We start from the raw sequence: 24,604 nt of genomic DNA, 5'->3' as shown, positions 1-24,604 counted from the left end.
TCAATCAGGAATGTTCTGTGCTTCCCTGTTTCTGTGGATTTACAAATTTGACATTATCCCTTGTGCCTTAGCTGAAGCAGAGACAAGCCCTGTGATCTGGTAAGGCCCCCTGCACATTCTCATAGCCTTATCTTGAGTGGATCCATTGGCAGTAGATACTGTTCCTGTCAGTTGATGAATGTGTGGAGTAGAAGGTCTTTGTCTATTTTTCTCATTGAAATGATTAGGGACCAATGGATGGGAATAGGGTATCATTCATGAACTCGTCCGTTCCTCACATCAGAGTCAGTTGCCCCTTGCAACCAGCAGAGACTGAGCCCTCATCTCTACTACATGAAGACAAGAATGTTGTTTGATTTTCCTCACTGGGGATGATCATATTGATGAGATAAAGAGAAGTGAGATGAAACCCATGGAGTGAGGATGGTTTGACCAGACCTACTTTTACACGAAGTGAGGTAGGAAGTCCTCTCGGCTCTTGTACATCTCTGTTTGATGCCTGAGCACACAAAGAATTTACAAGAGCCTGGTTTCACACTCCCAGTGAGGGTAATTCAAGTAATTCAATTAGTGAGAACTGATTGAGTAACTGCATGTAACTGATGTAAGTGATTTCCTATCACTGTGAGGATCAGGGAATGTAACAATGAGTATATAAAGATCCTGTTTGATGCTGACATTCACAAAGAATTTAAAGAGCCTGGTCCACTGGGCCAGTAGGGCAATTAAAGTAATTAATTAGTGAGAACTGAGTAACCACATGTAATACACCTTTGGTTGTTTAAATGATCATTTAACCACACCCTCTCCAGATGGAGCCCTGGCGACACTGAGCAGCAACTAACATGGCTCTGGGATGCGGGACTGGGACAACTCTGAACCGCGCGGCCGCAATCTTTTAATGGAAAACTAATTATCAAATGCTTCCTTGGTAGTAGGGCTGTCTTTCTTGGGGGGAAACTCCAACAACAATAGTGAGTTTTGTGTTGAAATATGGAACGTAATCAAGGTAAAGAGAAAATGAAGTGAAATTCATCAGTTATACGGTTGGGGATGGGGGCGGGGGGTATACAGGGATTTTTTGGTGGTGGAATATGGGCACTGGTGAATGGATGGGTGTTTGAATACTGTACAACTGAGACATAAACCTGAGAACTTTGTAACTTTCCATATGGTGATTCAATAAAAATTTAAAAGTAAATAAATGAATAAATAAATAAATAGCGGGTTGGGTGTTTGCCTTGCACGTGGCCGACCCGGGTTCTAATCCCAGCATCCCATATGGTCCCCTGAGCACCGCCAGGGGTAATTCCTGAGTGAAGAGCCAGGAGTAATCCCTGTGCATCGCCATGTGTGACCCAAAAAGCAAAACAAAAAAAAATTTTTTCATTTGTTTATTTTATTAAAGAACTGTGATTTATAAATTTATTGATAGTTGAGTTTTAGACATATTACATTTAAACACCAATCCCACCACCAGTGTCTTCTTTCTTCCAACAGCAGCATAACAAAATTGAAAAGAAGACATCGGTAAAGATGATGGCAAAAATGAGAATCTTGATTCGATAAGAGTGCCGAGTGAGGAGAGATGAACTTGTGTTTGGTCATTCTGAAATGACGACAACAGTGAACTTCCTTGCTAATAATTTAGGATTATGCCATTTTATTCACACTTACTACACCCGATAACTGTCACTGCCACAATGAAGACATAATCTAACCTGCTCTGTGCATCTCCTTGAGATGCTAAGAAAGGAAGGGGAAGATGGAATGTGTCCCACCTCCAGGGGACTATGTCCAGCTGTCGCTCTTCATTGAACCGACGAAAAAAAGACACATGAAGGTGAGTAAAGAAGTTCTCTCAGGAGTTGACAGTTGAGGTGGAATGGAGAGATTCCCAGAAATAGACCAGGATAGATAAAAGTGTGACTAAGAAGTAGGAACAGTAAGAAGAAATGTCAGGAAATAGAATGAAGCCTCAAGTTGTGGTCAGTATGGTATCTATAGTGAGAGACAGAAATATGAGAGATGAGGAAGAGATGTTAGAATTTGGGAAAGGAATGTGGTAGAGCACAACTATGGCCATAATTCTCTAAAAAGAACACACACACACACACACACACACACACACACACGCACCCTGAGGGCAAAGGTGAATCTCATCTCAAGAGAACTACTGCTTCTTCCTTCTCCAGTAGTTACCGTTTCTGTCCCTGTGCTCCCCAAACGCCTTGAGCCACTTCTTACAGTCTCCCATGGACATCATCTTTAAGAACGGGATCATCTCACCATCTTTCTCCCACTTTCCTTTCAGAAATTTGGTTTTGGGATGAACCATTTCCCATTTTTCATTTTCTGGGCAGAGGAGGAATATGTGTCCATTAAGGCCAAACTCCCAGAATCCACAGATGTCTCCATCGGGTTTTCTCTGACATGTCAACATTACCTGCAGGCAGACAGAGCCTGCCCCTGAGGAGAAGAAGACAGACACTGGTTTTATAAATGCTTCGCTTCAGTCATCTCCTTTGAGCTACCTTTTTTGAAATTTAAAAGTATCACAAATCCTCATTATATGTCAATATTATAGATTTAAGAGGCTTAATTTGTACCTTGATATGTATAATCTTTGTCATTCCCACCAACAATGATCCAATGTTATCCCACTGCCAAAAGGTGCTTATTCCTGACCCTTCCTCCTTTATGCCTTGCATAACCAAGATGGTTTTCTCTCTAAATGAGTACAGATACTATAGATATATGTGTATATATAATATACATAATACATATACATAAGTGCACATAAATATATATACATTTTATACACGTGTTTGTATATATATGTGTGTGTAGATAGATATAATTTTCTTTTTTTTTTTTTTTTTTTTGCTTTTTGGGTCACACCACTATGCACGAGAGTTACTCCTAGCTCATGCACTCAGGAATTACTCCTGGTGGTGCTCAGGGGACCATATGGGATGCTGGGAATTGAACCTGGGTTGCCGCGTGCAAGGCAAAGCCCTACCTGCTGTGCTATCGTTCCAGCCCTAGATAGATAAATATAGACAAATACAGATAGATATTTGTTGTTTTGGGTGTCATAACCAGTGGTGCTCAGGGATTGTTCTAGGCTGTGCATTCAGGGATCACTCCTGGTAGGCCTGGGAGAAAATATGGGGTGTCAGGGATAGGGTTTTGGTTGGCCACATGCAAGGCAAGTTTTACTGGCTGTACTATCTCTCTTGTCCAACAGATATCATATTTTAAACATGTATGTATATATACATATTTCAAACATGTATATATGTGTGTATAAACACTATGTGTGTGTATATATATATGTATATGTATAGGGTTTATCCTTAGAATCTTCTTTCTTCTAGACTTGAAATTCTCCAACTTACCCATGTTCATCAAATTTTCCTTTTTCACGTCAAGAAGTTGTTGCTTGAGCAAGTCCCCTGCATCACTCAACATTGCAATCTGTTCTTCCCAGAGCTCTGTGTAAGACACCATCTTCCCCAGGACACTCATTTTTTGACATTGTCATTTCACAGTCGTAGAAAAGAAAAGTATCTGCATCCAACTGATCTTGAACATCACACCACGGTTGCCCAACACTGGGCTCAAGTGGTATGGTGAAGGTATAGTGGAGAGAGCAAGCATCTGTGAAGGGAAAACTCAGGTTAGCAAGGCAAGTGCTCTACTATTGAGACATTTCCCTGGTCACCATACTATGTATTATTGTTTCTTTTTTTAGTTTTGGAGTCATACCCAATGATTCTCAGGGGCTAATCATACTTCTCTGTTCAGGGATCAACCCCAGGGGTTCTCAGGGAACCAGAAGGTACTGGGAATTGAGTCCATGTTGGCTGCACACAAGGTAAGTACCTTAACCTCTTTCATCTCTCAGTACCAACAATTACATTTTTTTAAGTGTTACTGCTTCCAAGTACAATTTAGTTTCCTTTTGTAAATGTTCCTACAGGGTTTCCTGCAAGACTGATTTAGTGATTATGCATTCCCTTAACTCTTTCAGTCTGCAAAACTCTTTGTCACTCTCTCCAGTATGCATGATGATCTCCTAGTTCAGTAGAGCTCTTGGTTCGAGGTCTTTTCTATTCAGCTCTTCACTATATCATGACAGTCACTCTCTGACCTTTAGATCTTCTCTTATGAAAACTCATTGTAGTCTTATTTCTATTTCTTTCAATGATGTATATTTTATCATTGATTTTAGCATTCTCTCTTGTCTTTGATTTTATCATTTTGATTATACTGTGCCTTGATATGCTCATTTGGGATATGGGTCTTTGCCACATGCCATTAAAATTAACAGGTTCTAAGTTTCTGATGTTGCCTCTGCCCACGTCCACTGGATAGCACTGAGGTGATAATCAGGTCAGTGCTGATCCTTTGGAACTCAGTGTGGATGGTTCCCAAAACGATGAAAACAGATGTACCCTGTGATTCAGCAATTCTAGACTTAAATATCTATGCAAAGAGTATGGAAACACTAATAGAAGGAACACATACATTCTTATATTCATATAGTAGCAATTACAAGGGTCAGGATATGGAAATAATCCAAGTGCCAATGAAAGATGTTTGGATAAAGAAAATGTGTTATGTATTGGAAGAGGGATTGGAGGGGATAACAATACTAGAATTGACATAGAGACACCAGTGGGGTGTTGTGGACACTTGATCATGACAGGCTGTTATAATTTTGTTCATCAATACCATATTTTTGTCACTGATTTTGATATATATGTAAGCATTAGTAACCTATAAGAACAAAGAAATCTCGCATTTGCTACTACAAGGTTAAGCCTGAAAGGCATCGTGTAATTTAGAATGAAAGTGGCAAGTTCTGGATGAGTGGCACTGTAGCAGTGCCGTCCAGCTCATTGATTTACTCGAGCGGGCACTGGTAACGTCTCCATTGTGAGACTTGTTGTTACTGTTTTTGGCATATTGAAAATGCTATGGGTAGCTTGCCAGGCTCTGCCATGTGAGCAGGATACTCTTGATAGCTTGCTGGGATCTCTGAGAGGGACGGAGAAGTCGTCCCCACGTGCAAGGCAAACTCCCTGCCCGATGTACTATCACTCCAGCCCTCTTGATGAGTAACAGGTTAGAATTCCAGTCAGACTTCACTTACAGGCCATGTTAGGCAATAAACATTCCCATCCTAGAAGATCTGCTCCGTGTTCAAGCAGATGCCATTGGGCTACACTAGCACACAACAGGGATGAATGGAGACATTACTGGTGCCCGCACGAGCAAATCAAAGATCAACGGGATGACATGTGACAAGTGATCCAAGAAGAAAAACAAACTGGTAATCAATACAAATAATGCTTTACTGAAATATTTCACATAGAGACAACCAGAACAGTGGATCACATACAAGTCTGATTTCTCTTTGGGAGGGTGGGGTGGGAGTTTGGGACACACCAAGCTGTGCTCAGGACTTCCCCTGGCTTTGTGCTCAGGGATCAGTCCTGGTGGTGCTTTGGGAACTATATATGGTGGTGAGGACTGAATCTGAGTCTGTTGTGTACAAGACAAGTGCCTTACCCTATACTATACTGGAGTGATAGCACAGCGGTTGTGTGTTTGCCTTTCAAGCGGCAGACCGGAGTTCGATTCCTCCGCCCCTCTCAGAGAGCCCAGCAAGCTATCAAGAGTATAGAGCCCGCATGGCAGAGCCTGGCAAGCTACCCGTGCATATTGGATATGCCAAAAACAGTAACAATGAGTCTCTCAATGAGAGACATTGCTGGTGCCCGCTCAAACAAATCGATGAGCAACGGGATGACAGTGACAGTGACAGTCCATCCTATACTATACCCTTTTCTTTTTCTCCAGGCCACAGAGCGGGACTTGTGCAGAGCTTGTCAGCCGCACCCCAGTCCTTAGATCAGACCAACCCAACAGTCCATGAAAACGGCCCACAGGGAACATAGAAGCTGCCCAGACAGGCAAGCAACCACCCAAGCAGCTGCCCAACCTGACGATGCTGCAAGTCCTCCTTACTTAGCTCTCACCCAGGTCCCACATCATTAGGTTTTGGTTGTTGTGTCATCAGGGAAGATGATATACTTCCTTGTGAAGAATTTTTTTTTTTTAGTGTCATAGCATAAATGGAAAATATTGGGGTTGGGGGAGGGGATCAGGCCATAGTATCAAGTGTTTAAAACAACAAATAACAATAACAGGGCCACAAAAGGAGAGAGAGAGAGATAAGAAGCAGGAGGAGGAGGAGAAGGAGGAGGAGGAGGAGGAGAAGGAAAAGAAGGAGGAGGAGGAGGGCTGGACTGATAGCACAGCGGGTAAGGCATTTGCCTTGCATGTGGCCGACCCAGGTTCAATTCCCAGCATCCCATATGGTCCCCTGAGCATTACCAGGAGTAATTCCTGAGTGCAGAGCCAGGAGTAACCCCTGAGCATTGCCAGGTGTGACCCAAGAAGAAAAAACAGAAGAAGAAACAAAAGAAGAAGAAAGAAGGAGAAGGAGGAGGAGGAGAAGAAGGACGAGGAGGAGGAGGAGGAGGAGAGGAGGAGGAGGAGGAGGAGGAGGAGGAGGAGGAGGAGGAGGAGGAGGAGGAGAGTGCCTGGGGGATGGAGTGGGAGTGATGGGAAGCAACCTGGGGACAGGTCTATCTCACAGTAAAATAGAAAGGAAAAGATATAAATAAACAATAACGGGGCCAGGGGCCTTTATGGTGTCCGCAGGGGCCAGAAGACGAGCTAAAGAAGGAAGCACCAGCACCTTGCAGCTGCCACTTGGGAAGTGGCCCAGGTGAAGAGGGGTAGAGAGCGGGAACTATATACACACTGGAGATTTGCCATAGATCTCACTCTGCTGCCGCCCCACCCCTGCCCGGCCCCCAGCAAGTCTGCAAGCGAGTGGGTGGGAGCACTCTGGTGTAGGTGTGTCTGAGGGTCTCTGGCCCAGCGCCACTGGTCCTGAGCCCCGGGGGCTCCTGCAGCATTTCCAGTCTCTCCCTCCCGCGGCTTCTCCTTGCCTGGCCTTGGTGCTGTCGTCCCACCCTTTGCTCCCGAAGAGGACTCCAGGGGGCGGTGGCAGTTACAGGCTGCCAGGTTCAGAGAGCATCAGATGCCCCAGCGCCCTCCACCCGCCCCGGGCTCCTTCCAGCCCTCCTCTCCACCCGATTCTAGCCCAGGACTCACCACCCACCGCAGAGACCATCAGCCACGAAAGCAGGAGCCAGGGGCCTGCAGTACCGGCCACGGGGCATGCCAGGGACAAGCCTGGGTCGGGCTGGGTGCCGAAAATGATGCGGGCCCTTCCCAGCCCTGAGGAGCGTTTCCCTCCCCACCTACTCTTTCTGAAAGGCTCTTTGTGAGCCTCGCTGGGCCATAGGTGCTGTTTTTTCATTCCTCACCCACTTGCACTCTTGGAACCCCATCTCACTGTCTCTTTTACACGCATCTCTTCAATGATTCGGACTTTTCCTCAGGAGAACACATGCAAGCTTTCCTGAAAGGGGCTGGAGAAGCTGTTGGCTGTCTCGACTCTAACCCAGTTTTGATTTAAAAACTTAAAATGAAAACTCTGTGTGTGTGCGCGTGTGTGGGTGTGGGTGGGTGTGGGTGTGTGTGAGTGTGTGTGTGTGTGGTGTGTGTGGGGGGGGTGTGTGTGTGGGTGTGTGTGGTTGTTTCTATTCCAATGAGCTCAGTCCTTTCGCTAATCAAAGAACCCTTTGGGAAAAATTGGGGGTAGCTGGGAGCTGATGGGAGTTCTTCACCTCTTTCTAAAGAGCAGGATTACAGGGCAGGGCCATCACCTCCTGGAGACAGCCACAACAAACATAAAGGTGTTGGGAAATGGCTTCAGTCTGCATAGGTCCCTGAGTCCAGCTCACCCTGGGCTGGGAGCCTGCTGGGGTAGAGCAACAGAGCAGGTCCTGTGGAATCTGAGCAGGGGTCAGGCAAGGGCAGTGGAGTACTGGGCACAGCGGTGCTTGGATCTCCCTTACCAGATTCCCCAGGGCCCTGACTTCCAGGGACGGGCCTGCCACCTGGTTCGAAGAGTGAGGGGACCCTCCCTTCTGGAGGAACTTGAACTCACGGGCATGATCCCACAGATTTCTTTTCCTTTCTGGAGGCAGGACCAGTATTTCCTATGCTACCAGTATTTCCTCTGACTCACCTCACTTAGCATACCATTGCTTCAATGTTATCCAAGTTGAAACAAACTGCAAGATTTTATCTTTCCTGATAAGCCAAGTAGCACTCCATGTGTGTATTTACAATTTCATTATCCACTCATCTGTTATTGGGCAGTCCTACTTCCAAATTAGTCTACAGTAATACTGATAAAATAATTTTTTTTTACTTGCAGTGCAATTACAACCCTTCCCCCCACTTAGGTTGTCACTTCCCTGCACATTATTGTCAGGCCCTTTCCTGTTGGGGAACAGTTTTTCCCCAAGGTGCCTGTTGGCACCAGGTCCCCGCAGACGTCGGGCGAAGGATGACGGGTCAGTGGAGGAACACCTCCAGGAGCAGTTGATGGCTGTTCACTTTATTGCCAAATACACACATATTTTATAGAAGGTCTTGGCTGACAGGAAGGTCCAACCATGTAAAGTTTAGCATCATTGGCCTGTTACCTTTCCTTCTCTGCTTGCTATGCCCCGGTCCAATCCCAATCAAGGCAAGATGCTGTGGTTAGGATGACATGCTAAGCATACGTGACAGTTTCTGTGTTTTAGGTGCATGTGACTAGAAGGTCGAGTGGAGCTTGAAGCTAGACACCTGGTGCTGATACCTTGTTCTTGCCAACTTTGCCTATATTCTTCCTTCCGAGAGGCCTCGCTTCAGGACCGCTTTGCAAGGTAGGGTCTTTGCCTGTCTCCATGCTCCGCACTTTTTTTTTTTTTTTTTTTTTTTGCTTTTTGGGTCACATCTGGCAATGCTTAGGCATTACTCCTAGCTCTGCACTTAGGAATTACTCCTGGCGGTGCTTGGGGGAGCATATGGGATGCTGAACCCAGGTCAGCTGAGTGCAAAGCAAATGCCCTACTACTGTGCTATCGCTCTGGCTCCTCCCCACCACCCTTTGCACCTTCGGTTCCCAATTCTGTTGATAGCATCTCAGAGTTTGTCGCCATTGGGAACTGTCTAATCTCCTGCACATCTGTGAAGTATAAATCTTGGAGCAATATTATCTTGTATTTGCCCCCTTTTTTTTTCTGACTCACCTCACTTAGCATATCATTGCTCCAATGTTATTCAAGTCGAAACAAACTGCAAGATTTCATCTTTCCTGATAGCCAACTAGCACTCCATGTGTGTATTTACAATTTCATTATCCACTCATTTGTTATTGGGCAGTCCTACTTCCAAATGTAAATAGTGTTGTGATGAGCATAGGAGTGCATATATCCTTTTTTTTTTCTTTTTGGGTCACACCCGGCGATGCACAGAGGTCACTCCTGGCTCTGCACTCAAGAATTTCCCCCGGCGGTGCTCAGGGGACCCTATGGGATGCTGGGAATCAAACCCAGGTCGGCTGCGTGCAAGGCAGATGCCCTGCCTGCTGAGCCACCGCTCCAGCCCCGCATATATCCTTTTGAATCAATGTTTTAGTCTTTTTGGGATAAATGACCAGGAATGGAATTACTGGGTCATATTGAAAGTTTTGTTCTTAATATTTTGAGGTCTTCAATCGATTTCCCATAGAGGGTCAAACAGATAGTTGTTTCCTCCTTCAGTTAGAAATGATTCTTTTCCAACACATTCTGCCAGTAATTATCATTCTTTTTTTTTAAATATAGGCTATTATCTCTATTGTGAGGTGACATCTCAACATTGTTTTGATGTGTTCTCCTTGTAAATAGTGATGATGAACACTCTTTTGTATGCCTGTTGGCCAACCATATGAGTTTTTTTTAGAAAATATCTATTTAGCTCTGTGTAAAAACACAAAACAGAAAAAGAAAGCAGGCACCACACTGCGCCGGGCACAGGGCACAGGGCAGCAGCACTGACTCTCCTGCCACCCGCGTTCGGTAGTCTCCAGCCACTTCCCCACCCCAGGGAGGTTGATGGCGATGATGAGGCAGGCGAAGGAAGAAACGGAGCCAAGCCGGTTGGTCTCAATCGCAGTTTATTTCAATCTCCTCTCTATACACTCCCGTCTCTCTCTCTCTCTGCTTCTTCCTCCCCCCCCCCCATGCTACTTCATTCTCCTTCTCCTCTGGATCTGGATCTTGGTCTAGCTTCTCCAGATCTCGCTCTGGGACTTGCACTGGGACTGGTCGGGGACCGGCCCCGGGACTGGCCCTGGAACTAGCTCTGGGACTCAACCCCAGCCCACTCTCACAGCCTAGTTAAACCCCCAAGAATGAGGGGTTGGGGCTTACACATAGGTATGGTTGCAATCAATAGGGGGTAAAGTTATAATCCTCAGGGTATGCTCCTTCTAGGACAGATACTCTTTCAGCAGGACACTCGCCCAAGGGTGGAATCCCATGGGTGTGTTTCTCCTCTCCTTGACCAACTAACATATAAGTATTCATATTATTAATCATTTTGTGTGGACATAGCAAGAAATGCATTAAGCTTATAGAATTGTTCTGCTGGGGTCACCTCGATCTCAGACTAGAGTGCTCAGGCCAGATTAGTCTTTCCTATCCCTAGCAGGGTCTTAGTCTCGTCGTTGCTTTTGGATCATGACATGACATGTCCATGACAAATCTCTTAACATATAGTGAAGCATTAGGCACTTTGGCCAGGCCCATCTCAATGCCAGGGTAGCACATAACTCACCACTTGCCCTGGGTCCATCCCGTCCCTCATCGGGACCCTACTTTTGGGGGTGCTAGGAAGTAAGGATAGCTGAGGCTTAAGTCGAGAAAGCACATGCCCGGGAGTGAATATTATTTGAAGCCAATTAAATCCCATGTTACCAAAGCATATTAACAATTGTCTTTCTTTGTCCATACAAAAAGGATATTGTTTTAAAGTAAACTATTCAAAAGACATAAGGAGTGGAGAAAGGCAGTATTAACTTACAATACAAGTACACTGTCCTAGCAAGGTCTGACCTTACAAATTAACAGAGTTTGATTAGAGGAAGAGCAGATAAACTGGTAGAAGTGGTTACAGATAAACAAAGGAATGGAAGTGACTAAGGAGCATTTTGATGGCTGTGATTGATATAACTAAGCTCCTAGTGGCAAGGGGAGCCGGACATACCAATGTAGTCTAGAATAGCTTAGATATTATTACCAGATAAGCCCAAACTCTGTGGCAAGGGAGAAAGGACAAACCAATGGTATCCAACAAGCTCCTTTCCCCATTGACTAGGTTGTTTGTATTTTTGGTTTTTTGTTTGTTTGGTTGGTTTTTGTTGTTGTTGTTTTTAACTTTTTATTAAATCACCATGTGGAAAGTTACAAAGTTCTCAGGTTTATGTCTCAGTTATACAATATTCAAACACCCATCCCTTCACCAGTGCCCATATTCCACCACCAAAAACCCCAGTATACCCCCCTGCCCCCATCCCCCACCCCCTACTGTATAACTAATGAATTTCACTTCATTTTCTCTTACCTTGATTACTTTCCATATTTCAACACAAAACTCACTATTGTTGTTGGAGTTTCCACCCAAGAAAGACAGCCCTACTATCAAGGAAGCATTTGATAATTAGTTTTCCATTGCTGGGAATGAAGAGATATGTAGTCCCACTGCTCCAAGTACATAGCTCTTTTTTTTTCCCAGATCATCCCCCTTCCCGTGCCTCATAGTATGGTGTACGCCACGCTGCGTTTCTCCATGAAATTGGGAAACAACCTGGAAAGAGGGATATTTCCTCTTCTTGGCGGGCGTGGGGCTTTTGCTTAGTTCACAGTCCAGAGAAATGGCTGCTACATTAATAACCTTCAATATTTCAACAAAAACTTACTGTTATTATTTGGAGTTTCCCCCCCAAGTCAGACCTGTTCAAAAGGAACCGTTTCACATTGCTGACATTTATAGATGTTAGGATTTTAGATTTGGATTTCTGTATAAAGTCCAGGGAAAATTCTGCCAGAAATTGCATAGCCCAGATCACAGTCCCAGTTCATTGCTGTAAGAAGTCTCTGAATCAAAGTCTTTAGGCGCAGAGGGTCCGCTCCACTCTCAGCGGCTCCAAATTTATCTGGGCCGAGGGCGTGCCGGTTACACCCCCTTCCCATGAGTCCCTGGAAGCCCCAAGTGTAAAAATCGAATACCTCTGGGTTAGGCCTCTTAGAAGATGGAGCCTGCCATGTGGGTGCCACCGCCGCCACCGTTTTCCGTGCAGGAAGACAGGATTGGGAGGAAAAATACACCCCCGGGCAGCACAGAGTTGCAGCCCAGTTCGCAGTCCCAGTGCATTGCTATTAGAAGCTGTGCTGGATGCCCGAATGGGTTAGGTCTCTGGAATCAAAGTCTTTAGGCACAGAGGGTCCCTTGTTTGTATTTTTCAAACCTTTTTTATTGGGCTGGAGCGATAGCACAGTGGGCAGGGTATTTGCCTTGCACATGTCCGACCAGGGTTTGATTCTCAGCATCCCATATGGTTCCCCAAGTACCTCCAGGAGTAATTCCTGAGTGCATGAGTCAGGAGTAATCGCTGTGCATCACCAGGTGTGACCCAAAAAGCGGGAAAAAAAACCACCTTTTTTATAGCTTAAGGTTCTGTGGATTTATAATGCTGTTAGTGATGGGCAAGGGTGCTCTCAGGAAGGTGGGTGGCATCAGCCCCACTCTGCTCAGATGTGATCCCGGGGGCCTAACGTGTGCGGCCTCACCACAGCTGCACAAGCATGATTCCAGAGGCCAGCTAAACTACTTTTGGTACCGGCAGCTCCTTGCAGAATGTCTCCAGACTGAGAACTAAGCCGAGGCCCCATGCCTGCCCAGGAGGGGAAAGGTTTTTCTCTCTCGCCTTTTCCTTGCGGGTGGCGGGGGGGGGAGGGAGGGAGGGCATGGCGACCACCATATTATGAGGACCACTGATGAGAGATACAAGCTTGCAATGATCCAATTTCTGGAAGAAATTTCCCTGGACTTAGTTGCTAAAATACAGAAATCCAAAACCATGCGGCTGCTATTGCGGCCGCGTGACCTCATGTCTCTTCACAGCAGGTCTGACTCTACTGGGGAACTCCTAACAATAATAGTGACTTTTTTGTTGAAATATTGAATGTAACCAAAGTAAAGGGAACGTAAAGGGAAATTTATCAGTTACCCAGGCGGGGGTGGGGGGTGGGGTGAGAGATCGGAGGTATACTGGTTTTTTTTTTTTTTGGTTGTGGAATATGGGCACTGGTGAAGGGATGGTTGTTTCAGCATTGTATAACTGAAACTTAAGCCTGAAAGCATTGTAATTTTCCACATGGTGATTCAATTAATAATTAATTAATTAATTAAAAATAAATAATAAATAATACTGTTAGTGATGGTTTCCCATGCACATAATTCCAAACATCGTAATTGTTGTTTGAACTTTGTGAATATGTTTTATATATCTTGGATATCAGCCCTTTGTTAGATGTAAGATGTGTGAATATTTTCTCTCCAATAAGTAGGGTGTCTTTTACGTAGGACTTAATTTGTATCAAAGTGCAGAAGGTTTATAGTTTTAGAGTCCCATTTATTTCTGCTTTGTTCTCTGCCAGTGGATGGTTCTCATTGAAGATTCCTCTGAGGTAAACAATGTAGAGAGATCTGCCTATTTTTCCTTCAATGTCCTTAATAGATATAGGTTTTATATCATGGTTTTAAATCCATTTGAAATTAATGTTTGTATGTCGTTTGAGATAGAAGTCTATACAAATTTTATGGGGCTGGAGTGATAGCACAGCGTGTAGGGCATTCATCTTGCACGCGGCCGACCCGGGTTTGATTCCCAGCATCCCATGTGGTCCCCTGAGGACCACCAAAAGTAATTCCTGAGTGCAGAGCCAGGAGTAACCCCTGTGCATTGCCCGGTATGACCCAAAAAGCAAAAAAAAAAAAAAAAAAAAGTCTATACAAACTTTAGAATTAGGGGTATGGTGCTGCCAGCTCTTCAACCTGTACCTGCGGGGCGAGTGCATGAGCAGCCTGATGGTGCCTTCAGGCTTCCTGATACCCTAAAATTGCCACTGTGCTTTTGGCCCCACCCCAACAACTTGGGGCCAAGTTTACCAAGAAATTAAACAGCCAACAGGTAGGTATGTGAAAACCATGCCTACAAACCACCTCCGGCTCAGCTATACAAGCTCATTTGTTGGCCTTATTTCAGAGACCTATAAATCTTGAAAGAGATCAAAAACTGCAGTTAGGGCCAGTGGCACAATGCACTGAGGGCTAGACCTGCAGGGCATATGCCAATAGTTTGTTTCTCTGGAAAAGATAGGAAAAAAATGGCTATAATCCAGAGACACAAAGACTCTGAATCAAGCAGCTCGCTGCCAAGATACCCTGGACTTTAAGCCACACATGGGGGTAGGTGTCATCCCTCCACCTGCCCCCTAAAAACCCCAGAGACCACCAACTTCCAGAACCCAGTGAGAAAACTCCAGGCCTCAAGGGATAGGGGATGGACCAATCCCTCTCATCCCCCGTCTTCATGGGACCCTGGAGGTCACATCCACAAACTGCCTCTGGCTGCTACTTAAACTCCTTAATGGCCATTATCTAGAGACACACAAAAGAATCTTTGAACTGAGCAGCTCGCTGCAGCAATGCCTCTCGACTTTAAGCCAGGCTTACTTCACTGGGGTGCCTCAGACAGGGCCAAGTGTTGTCCCTCCACCTGCCCCCCAAAAACCCCAGAGGCTGCCAACTTCCAGCCCCTCAATTAACTCTTAATCCTGTTAAGACAAGTACTTAGCAACCCTGTGGTCTGATTTGACAATTTTCACATGGATAGGGGCTGACTTGCATGCGGATGACCCGGATTTGATTGATAGCATCACATATGGTCCCCCGAGCACCGCCAGGAGAAATTCCTAAGTGCGTGAGCCAGTAGTAACCCTTGTACATAGTCAGTTGTGATCCAAAAAGCGAAATTTTCACATCGATTGATTTTGTAAATACACTGATTTTAATATTGCATCTTTGTTATCTAATCAATTATAATTCTAGATTTGTATCAATATTTGTGGCTTTTGTCATCATTAAAATAAATGAAAATTTAAAACTAAATAATAAAATTAAGGAACAGAAAAGCAGTTGAAAAGATATTGGGGCTTTTTTTTTTTTGAGTCAGTGAGTTTTCTGGTTATCAGCAAAACATGTCTCCTTTATATCTGACACATAGTCGTAACCTCATCAGTAGAGCCACAAATGATTAGATGAAGGCACATGGTAGGGAACTGTGACCGCTGGTGAGCATTCTTTTGGCTACTTTATTTGAAGGAGCATGACATGTTATTCACAGAGTTGCAGATTCTTTTTATTTCTTTTGTAAGTAAACACTGTGATTCACAAAGTTGTTCCTAATACAGTTGTTTCAGATATTAATGACCCAACACCAATCCCACCGCCAGTGTGACCATCTCTCTATCACTGTCCCCAGTTTCCTACCCGCCCCTGAAGCCTGTTCCCTTAGCAAGCACAAAAGAATTTACTTTAGATAGTTTGTTATAACATATATGGCATAATGGTGTTACTGAGGTTATTGAGCATTGACTGAGCTGTTAGGTGCTAGTTGAGCCTTCTGTGTTATTATTTTTACTCACTGAGCTGAGTGGGCTTCTATGGACCACTCCCAATGTCTTTTCTGGGCTCTACTGGGCTCATGGCTCTGGTGAACTTCAGGAACATTGAAGCTGGACTGAACAGCTGCCAATGTGTCTCCAGACCATTCTTGAGGCTGAGTCGTTCTCAGAGTGACATACAGGTGGAAAGTGCAGGGCCATTGTCAGGCTGGAGACTTGGTCACATTGCAAAAGGCTCCAGAAATTTGGGTCTGGAGAGGGCCAGGCCTGTCTGCGGTGACTCTAAGTCTCTCAAGTTGTGGATTCTGACCTGAAATTGCTGGACATTTCATTACCTGTAGAGAAGCATGATGGGAGAGGATAAAATTCACACCGGGAATGAGGTGGCTGATAGTCATTGTCCACAGTATGACCCGGACCCAGTCCCGGCGCTCAGCTTTCCTCAGATTCATCGAGAACACTGGGTCTTGGTTGCCTGGCTGTCTCACTGGGTCAGTAGAGAATGAGTCTCTGAAGCACAGGTTGTGAGCTTGAGGCCTGGGGAGTGAGCAGAGGGATTGTTGCTGCCACCTGAGCTTGTGGGAGCACGAGTTTCAGTGAAAATATCTTCCCACACTTGCACAGTCACAAGCACCAGCCACTCCAAAACGAGGCAATTTGCTGTGATGTGGTCACAGAAAGCTGAGAAAGCAGTGACCATATATTTTCCCCAAAACCTTTTTTTTTCCTTTTTGGGTCACACCCGGTGATGGACAGGAGTTATTCCTGACTCAACAACTCAGGAATTACTCGTGGTGGTGCTCAAGGGACCATATGGGATTCTGGGAATTGAACCCAGGTGGGCCGTGTGCAAGGCAAATGCCCTAACCACAGTGCTATTGCTCCAGCCCCCTCCCCAAAGCCTTCTGAGTGTCATAAATATAAATATGGTCCAGCTGGTGTCTTTATTTTTGACTAGTGAATCATCAAACCTTTAGACCAGAGTGTAATTATAACCCCCATGCCTGCAGTAATTTATGCAATACATATAAGGTATCAACACTGATAACATTGTATCAATAAACATTTAATGAATAGGGCAGCTTTGTGTAGATATCATGTCCACTTAACAAATCTCTTTTAAAAACTTGAGGCTCTTATCTGGTTCAGAGACTCTGCCCTCTGTTTACTGAAAGAGAAGCCCAGATCTGTCAGCTTTCTTTCCAGTAGTCCAGTGGTTTTCAGCCTTATACACATTAGAAAAATTGGACAAATATACTGTGAAGTCTACTAGTTTAATTTCTGGAAATCTTCCTTACATGACTCTCATATGTGACTAAGGCTAACAACTGTCTACACTGAGATCTTCAATACTAGCTGATCCTCCTGATGACCACCACGGGCTAAGTATGCAAATGACTTCCAAATTTGCTGAGTACAGTGAGCACAAGAACACAAGACTGTGACGGGATCGATCCTCCCCCACTTCACCCTCTAGTGCTGAGGATAGAAGAGTCTGGGTGCTCCGCCTGTTAGAATTGACCCTCTGTCCACAGCTCTGCACACTCAGATTCAGTGGACTCTGGTTCAGTTCTATGAGTGTCAACTCCATTTGTCTTCCAAGAAACTTATCTTAAATGGGGCTGGAGTGATAGCACAGCGGGTAGGGCGTTTGCCTTGCACGCAGCCGACCTGGGTTCGATTCCCAGCATCCCATATGGTCTCCTGAGCACCGCCAAAGGTGATTCCTGAGTGTAAAGCCAGGAGTAACCCCTGTGCATTGCCGGGTGTGACCCAAAAAGCAAAAAAAAATTAAAAAAAAAGAAACTTAGCTTAAAGCAGGGCCTCTCAGCTGGCTTGGAACCCTCAGTCTATAGGGACCTGGCCACCAGGTGACTGTATCAGAGACAAAAAATTTCAAGGTATCCAGAGATAACTGCCTTTTCTCTCATCTTGTCCTACTTTAGAGCCTATTTTCTGCCACAGAGGCCACCATGAAATCTACTTATGTGAGAACCCAATTCTGAACTCCAGACTTTTGAATTTATGTGGAAGGTCTTCTTACCTTCATCAATGGGATGGATTACCCCCTTTGTCTTTTTTAAAAAAATAAATTTTTAAATTTTATTGAATGACTGTAAGATAGCTACAAGCTTTCATGTTTGGGTTACAATCTAACAATAATCAAACACCCATCCCTCCACCAGTGCACATTCCCCACCACCAATATCCTGGGTATACCCCCCATTTCCCACCCTCCCCCTGCCTCCATGACACCCTTAGTCTTACCTTTATGGTTCATGGGAAGATTCCCTCAGTATGACACATCATGAAGAGCCACCATGCTCCTCCCATCTGATTACTGTCACCCCTGGAATGAGCCTCTCCTAAGAAGAGAATCTGGTGTGAGTCAGGGTTGATTTTGCTTTAGTCTTTTAGAATCAACAGGTAAAACTTAGTGTGGGCCTGTGCCTTTGAAAATGAGGCATTATAGAAATTGCAGGCTGAGATTGTCTGATTACATATCAAGCAATTTGATCCCTCTACCTTGGTTAAATTTATATATCAAATTGCCCAGACTAAGTGATGTCCCACTGAGTGAGTGACATTCACTGTGGATTTGTATGTGAGATTGTTTCTCAAATAGATTAAATTTTGAGTCAGTCGGATGAAAAAAGAAAGTTACCTTCAATAAGTGAGTGCACATCATCTCAACCAGGAGACCTTAAGAGGATAAAATGGGGCAAGGGGTGTGGTTGGGGCAAAAGAGAGAATTTTTTCTCAGGCTAACCTGGGAGTTTTCTATCCTTGTGCATGATCACTAGTGATCCTGGTTTTTGAACCAAACTGTGTCATAATTCTGACACCTTGGTTCTCAGGTTTTTAAGGCATAATAGTGATAATCTGTCTTTATAGCCATCTCTATCTAAACCTCAAGCACTGAATCAATTGCTCAGAGAGTAAGGCCTAATTCAATTCTATTTCTTGATCTCTTCTCTGGGGCGAGAAGGATCTGATCATAAACTGAGTGTGGGTTGGCCATTCACCTTTCCCCACCTCAGTGCAGCTCACTTCTCCCCTCTCTTCACACTCAGTTCTGCACAGTACCTGTCACTCTAAATAACTTGTTTTTCCCTGACAATGGATGAGAAGGTGGTGGTGGGCTTCCACAGTCATGATGAATACCTGTAGGTCATGGTCTTGGACTGGGATGTACCTAGGTCACAACTGGTGGTTTTGACATGGAAATGTTCGTGTGAAAGTTTTTGTCCAGACTTCAAAACAAAGGGATGTTGCCTCAACTCCTGCTGGCCATAGAATCAGGCAGTGCAGATATAACCTACTTGGTAGCAGCCACTGTGGTGATCTTCGTACTGAACTGCAGAAAGGGGTAAGAAACTAACAGGTGAAGAAATAGTTATAGTATAACAAATCACTTCTATTCTGTAGAGAAGAGGTGACTATGAGGATCGTGGCAGAGAAGTGAGAGGTATGAAAGAGTTTCATCTCTTTGGGTGAGATAAAAATATAGAAAGAGGGATAATTAATAACAAAAAACTGTAATCTTATGGATAGGAATAAATTCATAAAGAAATCAAAGGTCTGTGCAGTTAAGAAGAGATGTCAGGAGGTGAGAAGGGAAAGGAAGGTGGCCAAAACCACCTGTGCCTATTATTATCCCCCAAACTCAATGTGAATGGATCACTCACTCACTCTCTCACTCTCTCTCTTTCTCTCTCTCTCTCTCTCTCCCTCTCTCTCTCTCTCACACACACACACACACACACTCACATATACACACACACAAATACGCACACATTGATCTAATCTCAGTAGTAATACTACTTCAACTCTCTCTTCTAAGTTAGTTGTACTTGCCAGCATTTTCTCCCAAGGCATTAAGGAATCCTCCAACCAAACCATGCAGTTTCTAGTTGCCATTTTTTATTATTTATTTATTTATTTATATATTTTTTGCTTTTTGGATCACACCCAGCATACTCAGGGGATACTCTTTGCTCTGCACTCAGGTAATATCGTGGTGGTGCTCGGGGGACTAGATGAGGATGCCAGTGATTGAACCTGGGTTCGCTGCATGTAAGACTAATGCCCTACCCACTGTACTATCTCTCTGGCCCCTCTAGTTTCCATTCAATTAAAAATTTTTCTCCCAGTCTTTCTTCTGCCTGTCTCCCTTGTTTCAATCTCTCTGGAGAGCCTTGACTAATAAATTTTAAGTGTCAGAAATGTACAATGGAGGGTGATATTTGTGGTCAACTTTTTGCTTGTTTTTGGTTTTGGGTTTTAAACAACGCCTTGCAATGCTCAGAAGTCACCTCTAGCTCTGCACTCAGTAATTACTCTGGGTGATGCTCAAAGAACCATACAGGATACAGGGGACTGAACCCAGGTCGACTTCATGCAAGGCAAATGCCCTACATACTATATTATTGCTCTAGTCCTTGGGGTAAACTTTCAAGGATATCAAGTTCTAGCCCAGTGAAAATCAGAATTCTTGACAGAATAATGTGCCAAAACAGGAAGCTTGGCAGGTTGAAGGTGAGGAAAGCAGGAAGGAGAGATTGACTTGGTCCTAGGATACTGGAGAGGAAGAGATGTCGGAAGCTTAATTCAGTGAAGGAGGAAGGGAGAAATTCTATTTATAGTCCTGAAATTCTGGCAGGAAAGAAATAAGAATGTGTGTGTGTGTGTGTGTGGTTGTGTGTGTGTGTGTGGTTGTGTGTGCGCGCGCACGTGAACAATAGAGGTTGATTGCAAAAGCGCTACTAATCCTCTTACTCTGGTTCAATTACTCCCAGTATCATGGGATTGGGCAAATTTGCACATCTTCTGTTCTGTATCTGCACTAACAGAGACCCTAGGGGGCACTGTCTGAGGTGGGTGAGGAGGGAGAACTGAGGCAGCCGAGCACTGGGGGGCTTCCTTCGAGAGGCAGCAGCATTTAGGTTCTACTGGTTGAATTCTTTACCCTCTTGAGTAAATTCTAACAGTTGTGTTTCTCTTTAATGCCTAGTTTCAGTAATTTAAAGTTTTAAATCAAGCACAATCTTATTCAGAAATGAATGGTGTTTCCTCCTTTTCTTTTTTTGCAAGAGTTACAACAAAAATCTTTAGTTATGTGGGTATAGTTGTGGTGGGTATCGGTAAGAAATATTGGAGTCACTGAGTGTAAGCATGAACAGGATACGTAGTTCATAAAAACATACTTTAAAAAATCCATCTGCGGGGCTGGAGTGATAGCACAGTGGGTAGGGTGTTTGCCTTGCACGCAGCCGACCCAGGTTCGAATCCCAGCATCCCATATGATCCCTTGAGTACCGCCAGGAGTAATTCCTGAGTGTAGAGCCAGGAGTAACCCCTGTGCCTCGCTGGCTGTGACCCCCCACCAAAAAAAAATCCATCTGCTCTTCTATGTTCATTACAGCACTATACACAATAGCCAGAATCTGAAAATAACCCAAGTGCTCCAAAACAGAAAACTGGATAAAGAAACACTGGGACATCTATGCAAGGGGATATTATGAAGTCATTTGGGAAAACAAAATTATGAAATTTTCTTGTAAATCAATAGAGAATATCATGACATAGAGAATATCATGATGAGTGAAATGAGTCAGAGTGCAAGGGACAGACATAGAAAGGTTGCATTCATTTGTGGGATATAAAAAAAATAATATGAGGGGCTGGAGTGATAGCACAGTGGGTAGGGCATTTGCCTTGCACGCGGCCAACCCGGGTTCAAATCCCAGCATCCATATGGTTCCCTGAGCACCACCAGGAGTAATTCCTGAGTGCATGAGCCAGGAGTGACCCCTGTGCATCGCCGGGTGTGACTCAAAAAGCAAAAAAAAAAAAAAAAAAATAGTATGAGACTAATACCCAAGGACAATAGGAACAGGGGACAGAAAACTGGTCCAGCATTTGGAAGCTTGCCACAGGTGTGATGGGGGAAGGCAGTTAGGATAAAGAAGGGACCATTATGACCATGTTAGTTGGAAATGATCACTCTGGACAAGAACTGAGTGCTGAAAGTAGGTAAAGGGATAAACATGATGACCTTTCAGTACCTGAATTGTAAACCATAATGTCCAAAAGGAAAGAGAGAGAGAGGACAAGAAAGAGAAAAAGAAGATAAGTGTCTGTCATAGAGGCAGGCTGGGAGGGAAGGCGGGAGGGAAACTGGGAACAGGATGAGAAATGTGCATTGGTGAAAGGACAGGTGTTGGAACATTGTATGACTGAAACTGAATCATGAACAACTTTGTAACTGTGTATCTCAGGGTGACTCAACTTTAAAAAAGTAACTGAATATGACTTTCTTTTTTTCTCTTTTAATTTGGCTTTATGGATGACAACTGGCAATGCTCAAAGGATACTCCTGGCTCTGCACTCAGGAGTCCCTCCTGGCAGTGCTCAGGGGATGCTGGAATCGAATCCAGGTCGGGCAAACGCCCTACCCACTGTTTTATCGCTATAGCCCCACGCATGAATTTCTTAAACCTAATATTTATTTTAGGTGTTCCATAAACACCTAAAAAGAAAATGCACATATGTGTGGTGGGGGGAAAATGTATCTAACACTGAAAGTGATGTAGGCAGGTAGATAGGGAAAGGCCCCTGGCAATGAAACTTAGATCATCAAAGTCTCCAGGGAGGAGAATCCTGAGACTGACCCACCCTGTGGATACAGGAACCGCACTGATAAGACCTTCAACAGACTGTGAGGATAATAGACCCCTCCCCAGGAGGTTCCCCAAAGAAGGCCATCACCACTCCCAACCTCCCTGGTAACCTTAGCAACGAACTTTTACCTGGAAAGAAACCCCATGTGGGTGGGGGCAGGTTGAAGAAACCCTATAAAAGACACCTTGAACAAAGGAAGGGCGCGAATATGCTGCCTGAGCCCATGTGCTGCTTGTGCCATGTGGCTGAGCACATGTGTCTCCCGCATCTCCCCCCTTGAGATGTGTACTTTCATGCTTTCGTGTCCAGTGCTAGAATGTGTGTAGAGCTCTCTCCATCTTTGGAGGAGCCCGTGTTTTTCTTGAGCGCGTTACTCCGACTGGTTTTCCTTTTCCACGTATCCCTTCCTCCTTCCCTAAGACCTTCTAAATAAAGTCTGTTACTTCACTGCTTGTCTACTCCTGAAATTCTTTTCCGCGAGCGAGACAAGAACCCAGTAACCCTGGGTCCCGGGTGTTTGAGGCGGTTGGAGAGAAAGTGACCGTCTTTCTCCTCCCCGCTTCACGAAAGTCACCCGTGGGGCCCACCGACGTCAAAAGTACTATAAGATTCCAATCAACAACGGTAACTGTTAGTGATAAAACTACTCTACTGGGCAAACCTAGCAGTCATACCTGCATATCTGCTCAACGGTTCTGAATGGTGAGACCCTAATAACAAGCAAGAATATCCTGATAGAGCACAGATCCTAGATCGTTTTATATGGGTAGCATTGGGTTATATTTTAAAGAAAGAGTTCCACTTTCAGCTTCATATTACCTCATTAAAAAAAAGAAAAAGAAACTTCACCCTGTAGAAATTGTTCTTTAAACAACAAAACAATTAATTGTTGCCATTTCTGAAGTGGCAGAGACATAGAGCAAAAGAGTAAAAAAGAAGAAAAAGAAAATGCCCACAAAGGAGACAAATTGTGGCAAAAGTATGCAGTAAATATTTGAATAGTATCCTTTCACAAATGAAAAGGCCCTGTATGAAAATTTGCTGGAAAATATTACAGAACTAAACCCTGTGCATTTATACTTGAGTCCCATTATGAACTGTAGGATGACATTGGTTTGTTGTTTCTCCCAGGTTGTAGGGAGTTCAGGTTCATTTGTTACACCCATCACAGTGCCTCAGGCACTCCCATTTATCTGTGTTTATCTTTAACCTCTTGTCTGTGCTCTCTTCCTCAAATACTTAATCACACTTTTCCCCCCCAAGCAGTACCTGTGACTTGTGAAGTCAAATTCCTCAGAAATCTCTGATTTTGTATTTGTGAGTGAAATATTGCTTTTCTCCTTCTCTTATGTCCTCTTGCATAGTTTAGTTCAGAGCACTGTCCTTTTTGTATAGTATAGACACAGGAAGCCAGTTAATGCTATGCTTTTGTAACTTGGGAGTTAATTGACTCTGAATATATTCACTCCTGGGCATCTGTTTTCTGGACTTAAGCCTCAATTGTCCTTAGTCCCTAGCACCTCCCAAAGCAGAGTCCCTATGAGGGACTGGATGGACCCAGGGCAAGCTGTGAGCTACCCTGGTATCAAAATGGGTCAGGCCAAGTGCCATAATAACTTATAAGCACGGTCATGGACAAATTCTGTCATGATATAAAGAGTAACAACAACTTGATTAGGAACTTGCTAGGGTTAGGAAAGACTAATCTGGCCTGAGAACTGTAGTCTGAATAGATAGGTATCCCCAGGAGAGCCACCCTACAAGCTTAATGCAGCTCTTACTGTGTCCATACAAAATGACTAATATTGTTAAAAAGTAGGATAAAGATGAATGTTTAAATGGTTGTTGGTCTAAGGAAAGGAGAAACACACCCCTAGGTGGTATTTTGCCCTTGAGCAGATCTCCTGGCTGCAGGTGATCTTTGTCTTAGAAACACTTCCCTCTGAAGGGAGGACTTTTTATGTTGATGGTGCTACTGGACCTAGGTGTAGTTGCTGCCCCCAGTGCTTAGAGGGTGGAGGTGAGACCAGGGCTTTAAGAGGAGCTTGGAGAGATTAGCATGGGGGACAGGAGGAGTTGGGAATGAGGGGCAGTGTGAGATGGGAATAGGGAGCTTAGTGAGACTGGAACAGGAGCATGGGGAGAATGGAATAAATGGCAACTGATCACCAGCCAGCCTTGTGAACCTGTCTCTTCCTTCCTACATG

General features: G+C 44.4%; 1 non-coding gene across 1 annotated transcript in view; it reads left to right on the top strand.

Annotated features, from left to right (window-relative positions):
• Positions 1–313: 313 nt before the first annotated feature.
• LOC101537725 (uncharacterized) overlaps positions 314–24,604 on the top strand; it is a 39,460-nt gene continuing 15,169 nt past the window's right edge. Inside the window, exons 1-2 of the transcript XR_008629873.1 lie at positions 314–458; positions 1,501–1,843. This is a non-coding gene — a transcript (uncharacterized LOC101537725). The remainder of the gene's footprint in view (positions 459–1,500; positions 1,844–24,604) is intronic.

Source organism: Sorex araneus, chromosome 4, assembly GCF_027595985.1.
Source record: "Sorex araneus isolate mSorAra2 chromosome 4, mSorAra2.pri, whole genome shotgun sequence".
NCBI classification, from domain to species: Eukaryota; Metazoa; Chordata; class Mammalia; order Eulipotyphla; family Soricidae; genus Sorex; species Sorex araneus.
This window is presented reverse-complemented; position numbering and strand designations above follow the sequence as displayed.